This window comes from Dermacentor andersoni, chromosome 9 (assembly GCF_023375885.2).
Source record: "Dermacentor andersoni chromosome 9, qqDerAnde1_hic_scaffold, whole genome shotgun sequence".
Lineage (NCBI taxonomy): Eukaryota > Metazoa > Arthropoda > Arachnida > Ixodida > Ixodidae > Dermacentor > Dermacentor andersoni.
In genome coordinates this window covers 79777520-79783055 of record NC_092822.1, presented here as the reverse complement: position 1 = coordinate 79783055, position 5536 = coordinate 79777520, and positions in this window count along the sequence as shown.

The following is a 5536-nucleotide window of genomic DNA, read 5'->3' as shown; positions in this document are numbered from 1 at the left end:
AAACGCCCTTCCGACATCTAGAGAAGAAGCGGAGAGGGGGGATGCGAAGTATTAAGTATAAATAACACGAACCCCGCACCAGTCCTCCTATTTAGATGAATAAAAAAGAAGAATAAGAAAAAAAAAAGAGCTGCCTAAACGCAGCTCACAGGCACCGCTGCAAAAGGAAGCATAACACTTGCACTGTGGGGGAAGCAATAAAGGAGCTATACAGCGAGGTATGTTGCCGTACTTACAAACTTCGGTTGCTTCTTTCCTTATTTTTCTTTTCTTTTTTTAAACTTGAGCGCCTTCCCGGGAGTGGGATAGAATGTCACCTTCTTGGGGTGATTTCCCACGTGCTGCTTGCTGTTGGGGCAGAAAACGGAAAAGAGAGAGAGTGTGCCACGTAAGTGCAAGAAAAAGTTAAAAAGGAAAGGAACACGAGTACGGGTCTTCACAGTAGGCAAGCAGGAACGAAAGCAAAACTATGGAAAGTTGAGTGCACTTCGCTGTCTGGCCGCACCTGCTGGCGAGGCTGACGTGGCGGTGCCATTGAACTGGGAACAGAGGCTAAGGTCGCGACGCCAGCTGTCGATGCTCCGAGGTTGCCCTTTTGCGGTGACTTGTCGCGACAAGTTGGGCGGTGTTACTTGTGGGCCGCCGAGAGAGCGAACGGGACCGCGAAAGACGCGAGATCGTTTGTTGCTTAGCGCTTGCTTTTACCGCGGGAGTGGTTTGTTGGCTATCTCACCCGCATACTTCCGTGATCAGGATGAAACGGAAATTGAAGTCATCGCACGACACGACGGGGTCACACTGGTAGCTGTTGCTTACCCATTTGCCAACTTACGAGGGTTCGAATGGTTTTGTACGCTTTCGGTACTCTTCATCTCACCTTGGATGCAAAGGACGGGCGTTACCTCGGCGGTCTTCTTGAAGATGGCTCCCGATATCAGGACCTGAAGGCCTATAGCTTATGAGAACGCACATATAGGCCCTGTCATGTCAAAGGAACGCAACGCATACTGGCGGGGCGAAAAACAACCTGTGTGCTCTTTCTTCGTCTGCGTTTGTGCGTCTTCCATTTTTCGATCTTTCCGCTTACGAACTCATAACAGAGAGCTACTCCGGTCGGAATTTCGACATTCCGTGGATTTCCAGCGCATGAGAAGAAAAAGGAAAACCGAGAGAAGAAAATACTACAGGACAGGAGAGACGCCGGTGTTCAACTGATTTGACTGCCCGGAAGATACATTACAGGCAACGCGGCAACAGACGGAAGAACTTGAAGGCGTAGCTTCATTAAAGTTGGGGATTTCAATGCGGGCCGCATCAAATTCCGGACGTGGCGGCCACATTTGGATTATTATTATTATTATTATTATTATTATTATTATTATTATTATTATTATTTGTTTTGAACACATATATGCAATTAACAGGAAAGGAAAAGCGGGGAGCAGGCAGGCAACTGCAACCGGATGGGGCACAACGCCTGCCTACTCTTCGGAAGGGCGGTGACAGCAACACAGAAATGGAAGATAGGAAAGAGGGGAGGAAAGAGGAAAGTAAGAGCAAGGCAAAATGAGAAAAAAAAAGAGAAGAAAACGTCCGCGTGCCGCGCATTGGGTGCACGTTAAAGAACTCCGAGGGGGTAGAAATTAATTCGGAGTCCCTCAATACGCTGTGCGTCATATTCTGATCCTGTATTTGGAATTTTAAAACGCCAGAATTAAATTTTTTAGATCTTCCTCCGTTAGCGCTGCCACTATTTTGTCTCTTTTTTGTTCGCTGGGGTTGCCAAGCGGTATAACTTCGGAACGAAATTAAATATCCGTATATAGGCTCGCTTCATGCAGGCACTGCAAACACGACTTATAGAATGTGTTGTCCATGATCCTTCCTTCGTGTACACTTCAGGTTGATCACATCCCAACTTCACGAGCTGCCATCTGCGCGGCCTTTCTTTCTTCCGCGTGTCGTATGCCGAATTGAGTTCTGCCGTCATTATGCCACCTAGGGTATTGTGGCCACAACACCGACGCTGTTTTGCAGCAGCAAGCTACCAGAGAAGTTGTTAAAATAACGCATTGTAGTGCATTGCTCTTGAAAAGCGAGTTTCGCGGCGTGAATACAACGGGCATAACAAAGAATACATCCTAACACAGGATTCCAAATGAAGCGATATCGCTGCAACGATGCGCTACGAAAAAAAAAAAGAAAGAAAGTCAGCAAATAAAGTAAACGAAGCCACAGTCTCCACAAAGGGGAGCCTCAAGGCGGTCGCGACACCCGGCTTCAGCCGCTATTTACACTCACATCTGCGATTAAAGAAAAAAAAAAACACACACACATAGGGTCTCAAACGGTTCCCAATAACGACGTGCGGGACAGCTGCAGAGCCGGTCCTTGTTGTCCAAACTCATTAGGGCACCTGCTCGCGCCGCCATCGCATCCGCAGCGGCCGTGGTTCGCACGCCCGGCCCCAGCTGGCTCGCTTCCGAACAACCGACTCTTTCCGCTGGCGCGCGCGCGAGACGTTTGCGAATAGTCCCACGGACGGGGTGCGCGATTATTTTTTTGCAGATCCTGAATATGAATAGACAACGCTCGTAAATTGAACAATGTGTGGCGTACACTTCAAGCGCGGCTTGATCGAATACTGAATTACGGTCGACTGTACAAAGATAATTACAACGTAGGCGTTGCCGGAAGCATATCGAGTCCCGCAGGCCGCTTCGATACGGCCCTGTGTGAGCCATCCGGCATGCTTTGCATCCTCTCACTGTTTGCTCCTTTACAGGTTGTCATTTTTAAATGATTTCAGGCAGCGTTACGTTTCTTGAAAGGAAACATAGATCTTTTTGTATTAATGTTATTATGTTATTATCTTATATACCCTGCTTTCCATATCTTTAGTAGCGTGGAAAAAATTGTCGCTATTTTGATTCGATATTGAAAGACCGTATATATCGGATATTCATATCGCTTACGCGAAGATCGATATTCGAACACCCCTTAACCTCAAAGTTTACTTTCGTCTCGGCGCCCACGTGGTCCTCTTCCCACAGTGTGACCAGCTGTCGCCTTCCGGAGGGGGGGCGGGGGGGGGGGGTAGCGGCGGGAGAACCGCGCCGGGCCTCGCACCTGCGGTCGTCGGGGTCTCGAACGCCCCAAAAATGTTGCGCAGGTGGGGTCAGGGCGAGATCGGTTATCCAAATTTTCATTGAAGTCGTAATAATATGCCCCCTTCCTCACTCTTTTTACCCCCTCCATTCCTGCTAGGCGTTGTGTTTAAATTCAAAGTACTACAATGTCAACGTTGGAATGTTTTCACAAAGAAGGAGCTATACTTGAGTCGGACGACGTATTTATTCCTGGTCGCACATCTTTCTCACCGTCATGTCCTGACATTCATTTTGGTTGTCTTTGAACGCTTGCATCGCTGCATACAACGGCACTGAGAGCTGGCACTTTGTCAACTTCATCGGAATAAATTGCTCGCACTTGGCATTGTACGCACGACAATGATGCATTGCTGGATTGAAGCGTATACCGGCCCTGCACACGAGTGCAGGTGTCATTGAGTTTGGGCGAGGATACATGTGTATTTATAGGGGCGCCCGTTCAGGCACTCCCTCAATGTCATTCGTGTTTCAGAGGTGGACAGGCTGGCAGGGCAAGGTTGGGTGAATGACGAGCGGCCAGTCGCGCCCACGTCAACCTTGTCCTCCTCGTTAGCCTTGCCTGTGTGAGAGGCGTCAGATTCTACACCGCTCTCGGTAAGCAGTGCTTTGGCAGAGCCATATTGCGGCAAGCAACACTCTCCCTCCTCCTCCTCCTAGTCTCTATTTTCATTACCCCCTGTTAGTTGCGTATTCGCTTGCAGCCTGCCGTTGAAGACGAATCAGTGAAACGAGTGGTTATTTTCGGACGTCGCGCTGTCACCACAAGCTGCTGGTGCCGTAAGCAAAAAAACTTGCCGTGGGTTTCGAGTAGCACTTGTGGAGTTACGCCCCTCTGCTGCGGTCGCCGTTGACGGAATGCCGATAAAAAAATGGGAAAGTGGCATTTCGTTCTGAAGTTCCGCACATGCTATTCCGGAAGGAGTTGTAGCTCATTTTCTTTACATGTAATTTTCTGAGCGTTTTTAAAGATACCAAAGAAAGTCCTTAAGCGGCTGAATTTAACATATGCATATATACACGCATTAGTGTAAGTCAATTTTCGCGTGTGTTGTCCCATCGTAAGCAGCGGCACAAATGGCGCCTTCTGTCACGCCGTATTTCTCCTATTCAAAGAATCCTCCCCTGCTTTTATACGCGTTTCCTGTGCCGAGTTGCAAAGTTCCGTATCGAAACGGCCTTAACAGTAGGTGGCTTCCTTGGGAATTGCGATCAGTGTACCCGAACTCTATCTTCGTCTTATATGTGGAAGAAATAGGCTGTGTGTATACTATCGTGTATATATAGCTACTGTATTTAATAGTACGTTGCTTGAACACCACGGCAGGAAAACATTAGGAGAGTTACGAGGCGAGCACGTCATCAATATCTTTTGTGCGTTTTGTTGATAATTTTTCGATTACTCTTGACCCCGAAAAATCGTTTAACGCGACAGTCTCCTCCGTCCTCTGAGATTTTAGGGCTGGTCTAAAACCATCGGTAGTGACACATGAGATAGGGGAGAATAATGCGAGGCTACTTGCGATAGGCTAGAATGGGCTACTACTTCGATTCGGTGCTCATGTCATTTGGAGTTAAATTGGGTATGGGAATGGGCGATTTTCTATTCTTGGTTGTGCATTCAAACGACAATAGCATTTCATAAATTTAGAGCAAAAGTGCTTGCAATCGGGAAAATCAGTTCTCCGTCACCCTGCACACAGGTACGGGTAGAACTTGCGCTCTTGTTAACGGTGACACCCCTTTACTTGAGATATGAATTGCCCGAAGAAATGCTCCAACGATCACTGGCTTAATATTTTTTTTTGTCCATTGCACCGGGTAATGCCCAAGGTATGATTTTAGTTATGCGGAGCTTATTACCTCAAAATTTTAATTGAGGTGCCGGAAGCTTGACGGAAGCCTTTAGTATTCTTTTTGACACGCTGGAGCGAGTTTTCAGCTGTGGATACGGTAACAAGAATATTATAAATACGTATTAATACAATACTTTCTTACTGATATAACATTTCTTTCTTCGTTTTTTATTGGTGTACAGTTGGACTCTCCATGGCGAGAAATAAAGGGGCACACGTTTTAATTTTTCGATGTGTGGAAGTGTGTTTCGGCATCTTAGGGTAAATACACGGGTACATCGAGTTCGCGTCGGTGAAGGTTTATGCTTTTTATTTTATTTTAATAGATTCGTACATGTAAGAAGATGCTGGTGCCTTGTAGAAGCTGGGGCTGCTCCTCTGCTCAACTGTATAATAAAAAGAAAGACACGTCGAGAAGAAAAATATATAGAATTTCGGTTTTTTGCGTGAAAAGGCAATGTTGTGATTATGAGGCATGCCGTAGATCGGAACTGCCGGATTAGGTTACACCAG